This window comes from Homarus americanus, unplaced genomic scaffold (assembly GCF_018991925.1).
Source record: "Homarus americanus isolate GMGI-L3 unplaced genomic scaffold, GMGI_Hamer_2.0 scaffold19117, whole genome shotgun sequence".
Classification (NCBI taxonomy): Eukaryota; Metazoa; Arthropoda; class Malacostraca; order Decapoda; family Nephropidae; genus Homarus; species Homarus americanus.
This window is the reverse complement of record NW_024754704.1, coordinates 3,837,160-3,853,889: the sequence shown is the minus strand read 5'-3', so window position 1 is coordinate 3,853,889 and position 16,730 is coordinate 3,837,160. Positions and strand designations below refer to the sequence as shown.

The following is a 16,730-nucleotide window of genomic DNA, read 5'->3' as shown; positions in this document are numbered from 1 at the left end:
TTATCAAAAATAGCAGCAGAAAATACACTGAACTGCCTTATGCTATACAATGCACCAAAACTAACAAGGAGGCATCATCTTGGCATGGGGATTGGCCGAGGAGCTGTGACGTAGCAAGGTAAATCCATTGTGATTGGCTGATTCAGGGTCATGGGTCAAAGGAGCAGCGCTGTCGTGGCTGCGCTCTTCTCGCTCTCGGGATATTCATTACTAGAATAAAATGACCTATTTTTGGACTTTCAACATTTCTAGCTAGGTTTATCCAACACCAACATAAGGAGGGTGAAAATAATGATATCCATAAAAATGCATTTTGCGGTGTGGCGCTTCACCCCCTTCTAATGCTGCATGCCTCCATGTAAGCCTTCAAAAATGTGTGCAACTGTGATACTATGTGAATATAACACTGAGAAGAGGTGAGCAGGTAGCAGACCCCCTTAACCAGCAGCAACACCTCTTAGTCACTCCCATGTCTAACTCCACCACACAACCTCTTCTTGATGCAGGACAATCCCACCAGCCGGCCAGTGACCACAGCCAGTTTCCTCACAAGTGTGTCGAGACTAAGCTCAGGTGAGAATCAGCTCCATCGTCATACCCAATCATATCACCATTAATTTTCTCGTGTTTATATGTACTCCCTGTCTCTCTTTTTCCCAGAATGAAGGATGTGTTTCCAGGTCACCCAGCCATGTGCCTGAATCGCCATCCCTCACTGCCTACTGAGCCTCTCCTCCCATCCTATATCCTGCCCTCTATGTGACATATACATCTTGGGTATCATCTCATCTGACGCTGTCTTCCTGGCGCCTTACACTACCTACTTTATCATGTCACTGCCTCACTCCTACTCAGTGAACTATCACACTAGTTACTGTATATGACAAATCTTAATGAGTTTCAATGTATCCCATACATCTTCCTCATCTCTAGGTACCCCAGCATTCTTCCCATCCATTGGAATCAGTATCCTCCAACTCACTCCCACCATCACTTATATACTCTCCTCTGCATGCCTTCCTACCCTTTTTGCCATCCTCCCTCAGCACACAGATCAGGGAGTTTGGGGTGGACCCAAAGAAACTTTGGAGGTGATCACCTTGCACATGGAGAGGGAACTGACCCTACTCAAGAGGCTCAGGAAAGATGTCTCAGGACAGGGAATGTGGGTAGCCTTACTGACACCTGGATGGGATATCTTACAAGTGGCTGCAACCTGATTTACCTGTGATGCTGAAGTTATAGTTTGAAACACCCAAACCTGGGATATGGTATGAGGTAAGTAATTAGAATACAGTACTTTGTATGCTTATGTGAAATGTGTGTGTGTGTTAGTACAAAAATATCCCATGAAGTAACCTCCATACTCCCTCCAGGTGATGGTGGTACAGGAAGGCAGGAAACAGCCAAGAGTTGTCACAACAGAAAATGGTTTCAACATGGAGGAAAGCACTCTGCTAAATTCAAGAGTCTGTACACAAAAAATATAAAATTTCCCTCTGATTTGTACCAACATATCAAAGTGAACACAAAAGTGCATTATTTTTATAGCAAATTCATGTGAGTTGTGTTTATGTGGAATATGGTGGAAAAAGCTAAGTGTTGTAGAAAAAGAATGACAACAGTTAAACAGCATACTGTACTCCACAAAGTGTACACCAGTTATGGTGACAAATACTGTACAGTTATGTGTAACAATCAATAAACATCAGGTTGTAGACACCTGTACGTGTGGGGCCCAAAGTGTGTGTGTGTGTGAGTAGCACGACTACCCACTGATGCTGTGAACCATCACTACGAGAAGTCATGGTAATTAGCAAAAAGGAGAATTTATAACTCACTTAAAGAAGTGTGAATATCCCATGTAAACAATTAAAACTGTTATATACATCCACAAGTATGGTCCTCAGTCAAAACAAAATCTGTGGACATAGCAACAGATATATCCAGGTGTGTGACCAATCCTCCAGAGTATTTACTGAGACCCTGATGGATACAACACACTATACTTATGGGTTACCACATGTCCATGTCCTCAACTTTTGGTATGGGATTTTGCCCTGTGTTTCAAACAAATTTAGATATGCTTATATAGAGCCCTGTAGCAGTTGCTTCTTGAAGAGCAATCAACCACTATCGATAAAGATGCAAACTACAGAGAGGTATGCTCGGGCACATCAGGAGGAAGAGGACTGAAGGAGGACTGGTGAAAGGGAGAGGCTCACTACATGTAAAGAGGTACTTTAAAATTTAAATGATTATAACATTTATTAATGAGGCCATAAAACTTGTTCTTATTTATAGACACTCAATGTAAACGACATGTAGAACACAGAATATTATAAACTGTACTCACATTGTATACTCACTGTTACTCATTGTATATGCTCATGTTATATTACTGTTATACATAACATATTAATACAATGTGAATTGGTAGTTACTGATATACCGTATATACTGAGTCTATAACCTCGTTTATGGAATTAGACCCAGGTTTTTGACCAAAAAATGGTAATTTCACGATATTCCTCGTTTATAGTTAGACCCACGTTTTTGAGGGTATTGGAACAACAAAACCTTCACTAAAACACTCTACGTCCTATAAACTGAGGCTTGCCGTGCCTGAAACACGAGTGCGAAGGCAAATTGTTTACCATATATTATTACGACCACTTTACACAAACAGCGGGTAGTTTCAACAAAAATATTATATTTCCATTCAAGTATTTATTCAAGTCAATTGAATATTGTAATACAACAGTTTTAATTAAACCATTCAAGCGTTACGGTACATCTTTGAGCGAAAGCGAAAGTCATTGTTTTTTCGACGATTTTATCCACTTTCACTGTAATAAATCGTAATTTCCTAAAAATATTACATTTCGTGAATGTATTATATCAAGCACAGTATGAATAGAATATCATTGTAATATAACAGAATTTTAACCGAAAACTAGTAAAAAAACGAATAACATCTCAAGAACATCGGAAGCTTAGGTAAAGTTTTTTGTTTTCGTCATGTATTTTATCCTATTTTACATTGAAATACATCACGTTTCAGCAAAACTACTATTTATTTCCGAGAATATATTCATTCAGGTGCAGTTTAGGTAAAATATACGTGTGATGAAACAGTTTTTAACTGAAAACGATTCAAAAAACACGTACCCTCTAGCCCTGTTCAAGGAGAGGACTGGGAGAAGCTGTTTGGTGCTGCAGACGATGACAAGGAAAATGATTTGGATGGATTTTAATGAAAATATTCAGAAATATGGTATCGTAGTATTTATTCAAGTCAATTAGGATAGAATATTATTGTAATACAAAAGTTTTTTAACTGAAAACCAATCAAAAAGCGATTACGGTAACATCTTTTGAACGAAAGAAAGCGAAAGTCATTGTTTTCGTCACGATTTTATCCCACTTTCCACTAATACGTACGTCATTTCAGCAAAAATATTACATTTCCGTGAATGCATTATACCATGCACAGTATGAATAGAATACCATTGTAATATCACGTTTCAGCAAAACTACTATTTATTTCCGAGAATATATTCATTCAGGCACAGCTAAGGTAAAATATACATGTGATGTAACAGTTTTTTAACTGAAAAGATTCGAAAAACACGTGTACCGTCTAGCTGATACTCAACAGCTGGTGGTGCGTCATGCGTCGTTGTAAACAATAGGAGGTTGAAGTAGATTACCGGGTATTATATTAAGTGTGAAATATCGAAAAGGTTTTTATTACCGGTATTTTTTGTAGATCAATGAGAACTGTGATACCGTATATGATATGATAAGTTAGCCTGTGCTAAGAACTTCAACATAGACTACTGAAAGCACGTTGTAAGGTAATTTAGCCTATTGTAAGTTGGTGAGCTTCATTTGCTGAAGGAAGTGCACAACTTTTCATTACTAATTGGTACATAGTTTACGTTTCCATTGTTTACTGGCAGTAAATGGTAAATATTTTTCATGTCTGAAGCTAAAAGTTGCTCCTCGCCCTTCCCATCATGCACGGGTTTAACCTAACAAAACTATTACGCATGTATAGGACGACCCCCCAATTTTTTTGCCTAAAAATTTGGTCTTAAAAACTCGAACTATACACGAGTATATACGGTAAATACAACCTCTCTCCAGTGTCCTCTTTTTTTTTTGTAAAGTTCAAATCTAACTCTATTATAATGTACATGCTTCACACCACTGAGGTTGAGCATAAAAGATTATATAAATATTAAATAAAAAATAAAACAAAAAAATTTGCACAAAAATTCATACCTGTATAGATCATGTTTACAGTTTTATAAACTCAACATACAGTACTGGTACTGTACAGGTATCCCTCTATTTATGATGAGATTGTTCCTGAAAAACCCTTCACAGGTCAAAATATTGTAAATTGGGATCATTATAACATGGGGTTCATGGGATATGTTCCTGGCCAGTCCTACACCTACACGTATCACCGAAAATAAAACAGCCTACACTGCTCTCACCATGTTCACAACAACAGAGGCAAAGCACTTTACGGTCACAAAAATCACTTCACAGTCACCAAAACAGAGTACAATGTGAACATTAATGATGTCCTCTTACTGTAAGGTAAAAAAAACACTGATGATAACAACACTGCTACCGACTGATAATCGTTGAGCTACACAATCACCATGAAGCAAAACTTAGGAGTGTCGTGAACAGGGTGGCTGCAGCTGACAAGTGCATCGAGAGATGCGTTCCATATTCTGCATTGGCTGAACGATGACCATTGTTCAAGCAAATTCTTTTTTATCATAAATAGGGGAGTGGTCTTAAAATATCACCAGCATCCAAGCGAAAAATCATAGATAAGGAGATCGTAAATTGGGGATGCAGATACCTGAACAGTAATACCCCGCTTTACGCGTTTCTACATTTACGCGGTACCCCGCCAGAACCGGAATTCCCACTTTATGCGGTGCATCTACTCATATACGCGAGAAGCAGCGCGGGCAGAGTGCGCACAAGGTCGCCCAGTCATCAAAACATGACCGAGTTCTTCACCCGCCACAGCCGGCCCAAGTCAGTGATAGCGAGGATATAGACTTATATGGACTTTGAGGGGTTTGACAAAGAGGCCCTGCAAGCCTCTGTGGTGGATAGTGATACAATTGATACAGGTGAGGGCCAATAATCTGCCCTCTGCCTCGGAACCAAACCTCCATCCCCGTGTGCCCAGCCATCTTTTCTACTAATGTAAGTGTTAAAAAACCTAATATTATTGATATTTCTTTTAATTATTAATTGTGTGTGCATACCATCATAAAATTAAGATGTTATTTTTACTACAACGTAGGTATTGTGTCTGAAAAAGTGGAGTTTGGGGGTCAGCCCAGTCTCTATTTAAATTAATCCCATATGTTCTTTTGTTCAGTTTACACGTTTCCCGCTTTACGCGGGCCTCCGTGGATTCAATTGACTGCGTAAAGCAGGGTTACACTGTATATAATTACGTGTACAGTGATCCCTCAGTTAACGAATTACCTTCCATAAGATTCTTCACTTAGGTTAACAAAAAAATTTCGGTTAACGAATTCCTTACGAATTTTTCCCAACATATTTTCACCTGCTCACCAGCTGTAGTATTAGTCCACCAATATAGTAATCGGTTTTAGGGCCTAAATTTGTTACCATTTGAGTAAATATCAAGAAGGTTGCACTATTCAATAAGTTTAAGTCTTATATTAATATTTTTAGTCATTTTAACAATTATTTAACATAATTGAGTACAGGAAACTAGTTTTTAGCGCGCCAAACAGCCACTTGACTCACCCAGAATGGCGTCAGTTTGTGTCTCTGCTCAGTGGAGGAAGCATCTTGCTTGAGACTCTCTTGAACATAAACTATTTTTACATTTTTACAGTACAATTATTGGTCATTCTGAAATTTATTTTACATATTGACAATACATAGTGCAGTGCAGTGTTGATTTAAAGAAAATAATCTTGAATTACACCAAGTGAACTAAAATTTTTTGGTGAAATGGCGACATGAAGCACGGGGTGACTTCTCTTCCACCCCAATGCATTCTCTTCTCCCTTCTACTCCACCCCCATTCTAATTCCTATCATCATCATCAACCAGGAGCCTTCTACATGCACACCTCAAAGTAAGTGTACTTTACTGCATTTATTTTTAGTTTGTATGTAATCTTCGGTGAGCTGGAACCAATTACCCAAAATCCCATTGAAACAATGGTTTCGGTTAACGAAATTTTCGGTAAACAAACGACCTTCTGGAACGAATTGTGTTCGTTAACCGAGGGACCACTGTACAGTATTATCAAAGTTTTACTAATACAGGTGTACCCCGACAACCGATGCATATAGGGACCGGGAAAAGTCGTTGGTTTGTGAATCAATGGTTATCAAAGCAATTAATCCTATAAGAACATCACAAATTCAGGGGGTTAGGGACTGGCCACCCCCCGAAAACTCCCATCTACCCTTGATATCTCTCTGTACTGCACACTGTCAAGCAAGAAAATAGAGCAGATATATAAAGCAAGCATAATAAGCCTTAAATAAGCAATGTAAAGCACAAATTGAGACTGTTATTTACCTGTGTTGAGGTTGGTAACCTCATGTCTCTACCACTCTTTGCTGGTCCATCACCACTCTTATTATGCCTTTTTACAACACATCAAGTTTCTCAGCACAAGAGGAACTATCACTGGGGCATTCAGGCATGATTGAATAACACACTAAGTCAGTAAAAAAAAAAAAAAAACACTAAGTCAGAGACACATAGTAAGTGTAAACAAAAGCAAATATGGCAAGAATGAGTCAGAGCCCTCTGGTGACAAGAATTTGCACCATGCCACCGCCCACCAAATTCAAAATAACTCTGCCGCTCCTCTCCCGATCTTCGGGTCTCAACAAAATTTACGGGTTATTTCCCTTAAATGTAATCATCAGTTATGCAAATCAGTGGTCAACGGGATGTCGGTTTACAGGGTGCACCTGTACAGTTTATACCTAAATAAAGTTGAAAATACAAAATTACATGTTTTACTATAATTTGAAATGTAAGTATCACACAAAAATGGCTAGATATTTCTATTTACAGTATTGTGTAATGGAACACATAGTATATAAATGGAGTTGGGAGTTATTCAATGCAGTGTGTATCAAGTGTAAATAAAACAGTTAACTTTCTTAGCATTGTATTTTCTTAAGGCTTTATGTGACAAGGTTGTTGCCTCAAGGAGAGAGAACATGTTCCATCATGCAAATACCAGCTAGGGGGATGCATACAAGTACACATATGCACATAGCCCAAGGGCCACCGAGATGCGAATTTGTTTAAGGTATAGAAGCTGTCGCCAACACAATACTACACCGTAAGTTAACGAGCTGTTTGACCCAGTGTTAAGCAATAATCCGAGAAGACCAGACAACTCGCCAACTGCACTGGCTAACCATTACCCTGGAACAAATTCTGCAAATTGAATCACATCCCGGTGTAAAAAAACTTGTCCACCGTTTCACCTTTCCCAGGAATTGAACCCGGATGTGCTCACTTGCAAGGCAAAAATGCTGACCGTTACACCACAGGTCACATATACTGTACACCTATATAGCCTACACACTCAAGTTAGGTTATGAACTTTACATAACTCCTTAAACCACAATCTTCATACTGAAACACACTCAACTCCCCTTTTCTGTAAATATCACTAAAGTGTGTGGTTACCCCATTACATAACTCCATCTGGGACCAGGCATACTCACTGATAATGCGCACCTCAAGGTGACACAATAACGAGCACCCCATTAACGTCCGAGTGAGAACTGACACCTATAATTGTGGTGACAGGTAGGCCGAGGACGTGGGTGATGGTGCGTCCCATCCATCTGCTGACCATTACTCCACATGATGACAGTGCCCACACCTGATGACCATCATTCATAACCTGCTGTATTCATTTACACACACACACACACCTGTTTCATTAACCTGTGTGGTTCTCCTCAATTCAACTGTGAGAAACATTTCAACAAACTGTCAACTCTTTCTTTCCTGTTCTGTATTTCTCCTACCCAATTCTCGTCTTTGTTCCTCCAATCAATACACCTCCAGTTATATCCCTGTGTAATGACCTCCCAGCCAGCTGCCGTCCTCACCATCTGATAAGCCTTAATGATCAACACCCTCATTATTATAATTAGCCAAAATATAGCCCAGCAGGGAGCCAGCCCTATCATGTAATTACAGGTTACAAATAAGTATGAACGTGACTTATCTGCCACGGAACACGGGGAAGGAGAGCAGCAAGAACTAAATTGATACTCCTTAATTGTTTATATATTTATTGCAGGCAGATTATTGATCATTGGGTGAAGAACAGTTTGGATGAAGGGAAGAAATGTCTCCATTGCACTCTAGAAAACACCCCCTCCATCTGCCCCCTACAGAGCAAACACAAGAGAGGGAGGGAGGAGAGATAAGTCACAATATGTTACTCTCACGGTACATTTAATGTCGCTATTCATGTAAAATGTAGTAAACAAAATTCTTCCGCAATCTAAAGGATTTACAAGTTTGTTCACAACATAGTACTCAGAAAAAAATAAGAAATCTCAGTGATAACATGTCAAACTTCTCTCAGGAAAACACTAAGTTAGAGCACACCTCAGTAAATTAACAAAGTTTCCAACAAAGTTTTTTTTAACAAGCAACCAGAAGTGAGCTACAAGCAGTCCAAGAAAGAAGGTTGTGTTCAAGTTGAAACTGTTTAAATACCTGTACAATAAAGACAAATAACAACTAAATACATTTCCAAACTATAATTGGCCCAACCACATACTGTACCACATAAAGATACTGTACCCTCTCCATTCAGTTTCCAAAAGCATGACTATTATTATACAGTACTGTACTGCATCTCAAGATTCATGAAGGTGGGCTTCCAAAAACAACCCTATTTTCATGAAATTTAGGATATAAAAGCAGTGCTGACGTGACCAAGAGTGACAATACCACGGGGCAGATCAATACCACACGACAATATCATTACCAGGTGTGTGCCATGTCATCAACCACACACACTAGACAATGTCACCACACACGAACACATGAATTATCATTATTTTACAAATTCCTTTCAAGACAAAGTTTATAGTACTGTACCATATTCACATCTCTCTGACTTGTATAAAACACATTCATACACACCGGTGTGTTTTATTTCAAATACAGTAAGCACACACACATACAGCACTGTACTATAGAAATTAACACACATGTTCTGAAAAGTTCTTTAATATTCAGAAAGCCACATTAAAGAGTACCATCACAATATCTTAACTTTGCAAAATAGTTAGTGATATGTAACCATATTACTGTAGATTACACCATAAGCATTATGCTAATGATAGGTTCCACTATCTTACTCATAAACCGAAAAAAAAAATTATTAATGTGTCAGTTTTTTAATAACTTTTCTACTGTTCATTAGTTCTATAACTATACAGTACTCATGTAACGCTCATGGTCTGGTGCAATGCATAACACAACATAACAGTATTTTACCCAACAAATGTACTTCTTTTTAAGTATAGTACTGTACACACATACAGTACATGCAGCAGGGCCAATGGCATCAAACACATAAAGACAGAGTTCAATCTATCAAATAACAAATGAGGGCATAACATGCAGCAGCACAGCCATTATTGTTCAAATACTGTGTGGAAAGTTGGTTTGGAGATCATGAGAGCCCTGCTTCATGCTATAACACAACTCCCAAGGTTATGTACCGGTACTCTACTCTACTTCACATCCCACGCATCACCTCAATTACCAGTAAAGTAGATAAATTTGAAGATAATTATCAGTATCATGAAACAAAAGGCATATGCTGAGCAATTAATGGACAGACAATATTAAGATGTGGTCCTGATGGAGAAGGAACAAACTGTGTAAATTATAAACAGAGACAGCAGCAGTGTTAAAAAGGGAAATGTTATACGTAAAAAATAAAAAAATGAGGAGACATAAATAAAAATTCCTATGTTGCTGTGCGTTTTCCTGACACCAAGCCATAAAACAAAATAATTAATACGGCAGGGCATTCAACACACACATGCGTCCTGCACTATCTTTTCCATTTAATTCAAAATTTAATTCCCTTACAACCTTGAACTGTACATACTGCAATTCTTAAATATTATCGCCATAATAACAAAACCCCATCTTACACAATTTAACTATCATTCCCTTTAGACTTGTAATTTTTAAGTATCACCGACTAAATAATAAAATGCAATACTGTACTGTATAAAAACAAATATTACCACACAATACCCATGAATCACCCACAGAGAAACAAGAGTTATTGATTCTATTAGTTCTACTAAACATGTGGTTTGAGAAGCTACCAACCACCTAAGCGGTTAACGAGCCAATCAGTGGCGAGGATGATACACGTAAAAGTAATAATAATAAAAAAAAAAACATACACACAACGACAAACGAAGTGGATGCCATTTCTGATGACAAAGGGACATGCAAACACGGGCTACGGGAGGTCATATATTGATAGTAATGACCACACACTGACACCTGTCATCAATTACTTGACTACGAGAGGGAATGACACGTACAGCGTCAGCAAGGAACACTTAATAACAACACTGGATGATAAGTACAGTGCAACAGGTACAGCAAGGCAGCTCAAGAATCAGTATGATAATACAAGATATAGTAAGATAGTTCATGATACAGTAAGATAATACAAGATGCAGTAAGATAGTTCATGATACAGTAAGATAATACAAGATACAGTAAGATAGTTCATGATACAGTAAGATAATACAAGATATAGTAAGATAGTTCATGATACAGTAAGATAATACAAGATGCAGTAAGATAGTTCATGATACAGTAAGATAATACAAGATACAGTAAGATAGTTCATGATACAGTAAGATAATAACAAGATATAGTAAGATAGTTCATGATACAGTAAGATAATAAAAGATATAGTAAGATAGTTCATGATACAGTAAGATAATAAAAGATATAGTAAGATAGTTCATGATACAGTAAGATAATAAAAGATACAGTAAGATAGTTCATGATACAGTAAGATAATACAAGATATAGTAAGATAAATCATGATACAGTAAGATAATAAAAGATATAGTAAGATAGTTCATGATACAGTAAGATAATACAAGATATAGTAAGATAGTTCATGATACAGTAAGATAATAAAAGATACAGTAAGATAGTTCATGATACAGTAAAATAATACAAGATATAGTAAGATAGTTCATGATACAGTAAGATAATACAAGATATAGTAAGATAATAACAAGATATAGTAAGATAGTTCATGATAGAGTAAGATAATACAAGATATAGTAAGATAATAACAAGATATAGTAAGATAGTTCATGATACAGTAAGATAATAAAAGATATAGTAAGATAGTTCATGATACAGTAAGATAATAAAAGATATAGTAAGATAGTTCATGATACAGTAAGATAATAAAAGATATAGTAAGATAGTTCATGATACACTAAGATAATACATGAGACAGTAAGATAATACAAGGTATAGTAAGATAGTTCATGATACAGTAAGATAATACAAGATGCAGTAAGATAGTTCATGATACAGTAAGATAATACGAGATATAGTAAGATAGTTCATGATACAGTAAGATAATACAAGATCTAGTAAGATAGTTCATGATACAGTAAGATAATACAAGATATAGTAAGATAGTTCATGATACAGTAAGATAATACAAGGTATAGTAAGATAGTTCATGATACAGTAAGATAATACAAGATATAGTAAGATAGTTCATGATACAGTAAGATAATACAAGATATAGTAAGATAGTTCATGATACAGTAAGATAATACAAGATATAGTAAGATAGTTTATGATACAGTAAGATAATACAAGATCTAGTAAGATAGTTCATGATACAGTAAGATAATACAAGATATAGTAAGATAGTTCATGATACAGTAAGATAATACAAGATATAGTAAGATAGTTCATGATACAGTAAGATAATACAAGATATAGTAAGATAGTTTATGATACAGTAAGATAATACAAGATCTAGTAAGATAGTTCATGATACAGTAAGATAATACAAGATATAGTAAGATAGTTCATGATACAGTAAGATAATACAAGATATAGTAAGATAGTTCATGATACAGTAAGATAATACAAGATACAGTAAGATAGAACAAGAAGAAATACACTATAAAAAGATACAGTTAGATAGAACAAAATGCAATAAGACAGAACAAGATACAGTAAGATAGAACAAGATACAGTGAGTCAGAACAAGATACAGTAAGACAGAACAAGATACAGTGAGTCAGGACAAGATACAGTGAGTCAGGACAAGATACAGTGAGTCAGAACAAGATACAGTAAGACAGCAAGATACAGTTAGTCAGAACAAGATACAGTAAGACAGCAAGATACAGTGAGTCAGAACAAGATACAGTGAGTCAGAACAAGATACAGTGAGTCAGGACCACAGGACAAGATACAGTGAGTCAGGACAAGATACAGTAAGACAGAACAAGATACGAGTAAGACTGCAAGATACAGTGAGTCAGGACAAGATACAGTTAGTCAGAACAAGATACAGTGAGTCAGAACAAGATACAGTGAGTCAGGACAAGATACAGTGAGTCAGACAAAATGCAGGGTCAGAACAAGATACAGTAAGACAGCAAGATACAGTGAGTCAGGACAAGATACAGTTAGTCAGAACAAGATACAGTGAGTCAGAACAAGATACAGTGAGTCAGGACAAGATACAGTGAGTCAGGACAAGATACAGTTAGTCAGGACAAGATACAGTTAGTCAGAACAAGATACAGTGAGACAGAACAAGATACAGTGAGACAGAACAAGATACAGTGAGACAGAACAAGATACAGTGAGTCAGAACAAGATACAGTAAGACAGAACAAGATACAGTGAGTCAGGACAAGATACAGTTAGTCAGAACAAGATACAGTGAGTCAGAACAAGATACAGTGAGTCAGGACAAGATACAGTGAGTCAGGACAAGATACAGTTAGTCAGAACAAGATACAGTGAGTCAGAACAAGATACAGTGAGTCAGGACAAGATACAGTGAGTCAGGACAAGATACAGTGAGTCAGGACAAAGATACGGTGAGTCAGAGACAAGATACAGTGAGGTCAGAACAGATACAGTTAGTCAGGACAAGATACAGTGAGTCAGGACAAGATACAGTGAGTCAGGACAAGATACAGTGAGTCAGAACAAGATACAGTGAGTCAGGACAAGATACAGTGAGTCAGTACAAGATACAGTAAGACAGAACAAGATACAGTAAGACAGAACAAGATACAGTGAGTCAGAACAAGATACAGTGAGACAGAACAAGATACAATAAGACAGAACAAGATACAGTAAGACAGAACAAGATACAGTGAGACAGAACAAGATACAGTGAGTCAGAACAAGATACAGTGAGTCAGAACAAGATACAGTAAGACAGAACAAGATACAGTAAATCAGGACAAGATACAGTGAGTCAGAACAAGATACAGTGAGTCAGAACAAGATACAGTAAGACAGAACAAGATACAGTGAGTCAGAACAAGATACAGTAAGACAGAACAAGATACAGTAAATCAGGACAAGATACAGTGAGTCAGGACAAGATACAGTGAGTCAGGACAAGATACAGTGAGTCAGAACAAGATACAGTGAGTCAGGACAAGATACAGTGAGTCAGGACAAGATACAGTGAGTCAGGACAAGATACAGTGAGTCAGGACAAGATACAGTGAGGACAAGACAAGCAGGAGTCAGGACAAGATACAGTGAGTCAGGACAAGATACAGTGAGTCAGGACAAGATACAGTGAGTCAGAACAAGATACAGTAAGACAGAACAAGATACAGTGAGTCAGGACAAGATACAGGAGTCAGGACAAGATACAGTGAGTCAGAACAAGATACAGTGGAAGTCAGGACAAGATACAGTGAGTCAGAAGAAGTGCAGTAAGACAGAAACAAGATACAGTGAGTCAGGACAAGATACAGTGAGTCAGGACAAGATACAGTGAGTCAGAACAAGATACAGTAAGACAGAACAAGATACAGTGAGTCAGGACAAGATACAGTGAGACAGAACAAGATACAGTAAGACAGAACAAGATACAGTAAGACAGAACAAGATACAGTGAGTCAGAACAAGATACAGTAAGACAGAACAAGATACAGTGAGTCAGGACAAGATACAGTGAGTCAGGACAAGATACAGTGAGTCAGGACAAGATACAGTGAGTCAGAACAAGATACAGTAAGACAGAACAAGATACAGTGAGTCAGGACAAGATACAGTAAATCAGGACAAGATACAGTGAGTCAGAACAAGATACAGTGAGTCAGGACAAGATACAGTGAGTCAGGACAAGATCATAACAGAAACAGAAAATACAGGACAACAAGATACAGTAACAGACAAATACATAAAAAATACGACAGAACAAGATCAGTAGCAGAACAGACAGAACAAGATACAGTAGACACAGCAAAGATACAGTGAGCAGAACAAGATCAGTAACAAACAAGATCAGAGACAGAACAAGATACAATCAGAAAAGAGTCAGAACAAGATACAGTGAGACAGAACAAGATACAGTAGACAGAACAAGATACAGTGAGCAGAACAAGATACAGTGAGACAGAACAAGATCATGAGACAGAACAAGATCATGAGCAGAACAAGATCAGGGACAGGAACTAGACAGAACAAGATACAGTGAGTCAGAACAAGATACAGTAAGACAGAACAAGATACAGTGAGACAGAAAAAGATACAGTGGTCAGAAACATAGGACAGATCAGAGCAGAACAAGACAGAAGACAGAACAAGATCAGTAGACAAACAAGATAAAAGGTAACAAATACAGAGTCAACAAGATCAGTAAGACAGACAAGATTCAGTAAGACAGAACAAGATACAGTGAGACAGACAAGATACAGTGAGTCAGACAAGATACAGTGACACAGAACAAGATACAGTGAGTCAGAACAAGATACAGTAAGACAGAACAAGATACAGAGAGACAGAACAAGATACAGTAAGACAGAACAAGATTCAGTAAGACAGAAAGATACAGTGAGTCAGAACAAGATACAGTGAGTCAGAAACAAGATACAGTGAGACAGAACAAGATACAGTGAGTCAGAACAAGATACAGTAAGACAGAACAAGATATGTGAGACAGAACAAGGGACACAGAACAAGATACGTGAGACAGAACAAGATACAGTGACACAGAACAAGATACAGTGACACAGAACAAGATACAGTAAATCAGACAAGATACAGTAAGACAGAACAAGATACAGTAAATCAGGACAAGATACAGTGAGTCAGAACAAGATACAGTAAGACAGAACAAGATACAGTAAGACAGAACAAGATACAGTGAGTCAGAACAAGATACAGTGAGACAGAACAAGATACAGTGAGACAGAACAAGATACAGTGAGACAGAACAAGATACAGTGAGTCAGAACAAGATACAGTGAGTCAGAACAAGATATAGTAAGACAACAAGAACAGAGACAGAACAAGATACAGTGAATAGATACAGAACAGAACAAGACAGTAAGCAGAACAAGATACAGTAAGACAGAACAAGATACAGTGAGACAGAACAAGATACAGTGAGTCAGAACAAGATACAGTGAGACAGAACAAGATACAGTGAGACAGAACAAGATACAGGAAATAAACAAGATACAGTAAGACAGAACAAGATACAGTGAGTCAGAACAAGATACAGTAAGACAGAACAAGATACAGAGACAGAACAAGATACAGTGAGTCAGAACAAGATACAGTGAACAGACAAGATAAGAGAGTCAGGACAAGATACAGTGAGTCAGGACAAGATACAGTGAGTCAGAACAAGATACAGTAAGACAGAACAAGATACAGGAGTCAGGACAAGATACAGTGAGTCAGAACAAGATACAGTGAGTCAGAACAAGACAGTAAGACAGAACAAGATACAGTGAGACAGAACAAGATACAGTGAGTCAGAACAAGATACAGTGAGACAGAACAAGATAAGAGACAGAACAAGATACAGTGAGTCAGAACAAGATACAGTAAGACAGAACAAGATACAGTGAGTCAGAACAAGATACAGTAAGACAGAACAAGATACAGTGAGACAGAACAAGATGGAGTCAGAACAAGATACAGTGAGTCAGAACAAGATACAGTAAGACAGAACAAGATACAGTGAGTCAGAACAAGATACAGTAAGACAGAACAAGATACAGTGAGACAGAACAAGATACAGTGAGACAGAACAAGATACAGTAAGACAGAACATACAGGACAGACAAGATACAGTGAGACAGAACAAGATAGTGAGAACAAGATACAGTAAGACAGAACAAGATACAGTGAGACAGAACAAGATACAGTGAGTCAGAACAAGATACAGGAGACAGAACAAGATACAGTGAGACAGAACAAGATACAGTGAGTCAGAACAAGATACAGTAAGACAGAACAAGATACAGTGAGTCAGAACAAGAATACAGTAAGACAGAACAAGATACAGTGAGACAGAACAAGATACAGTGAGTCAGAACAAGATAGTGAGTCAGGACAAGATACAGTGAGTCAGA

General features: G+C 37.5%; 1 long non-coding RNA gene across 1 annotated transcript; it reads left to right on the top strand.

The window, feature by feature from the left end:
* The first annotated feature begins 1,159 nt into the window (after positions 1-1,159).
* LOC121856012 lies at positions 1,160-1,822 on the top strand. The gene is made up of 2 exons (XR_006086870.1): positions 1,160-1,278; positions 1,377-1,822. It is a non-coding gene; the product is annotated as an uncharacterized LOC121856012 (long non-coding RNA).
* Positions 1,823-16,730: the final 14,908 nt, after the last annotated feature.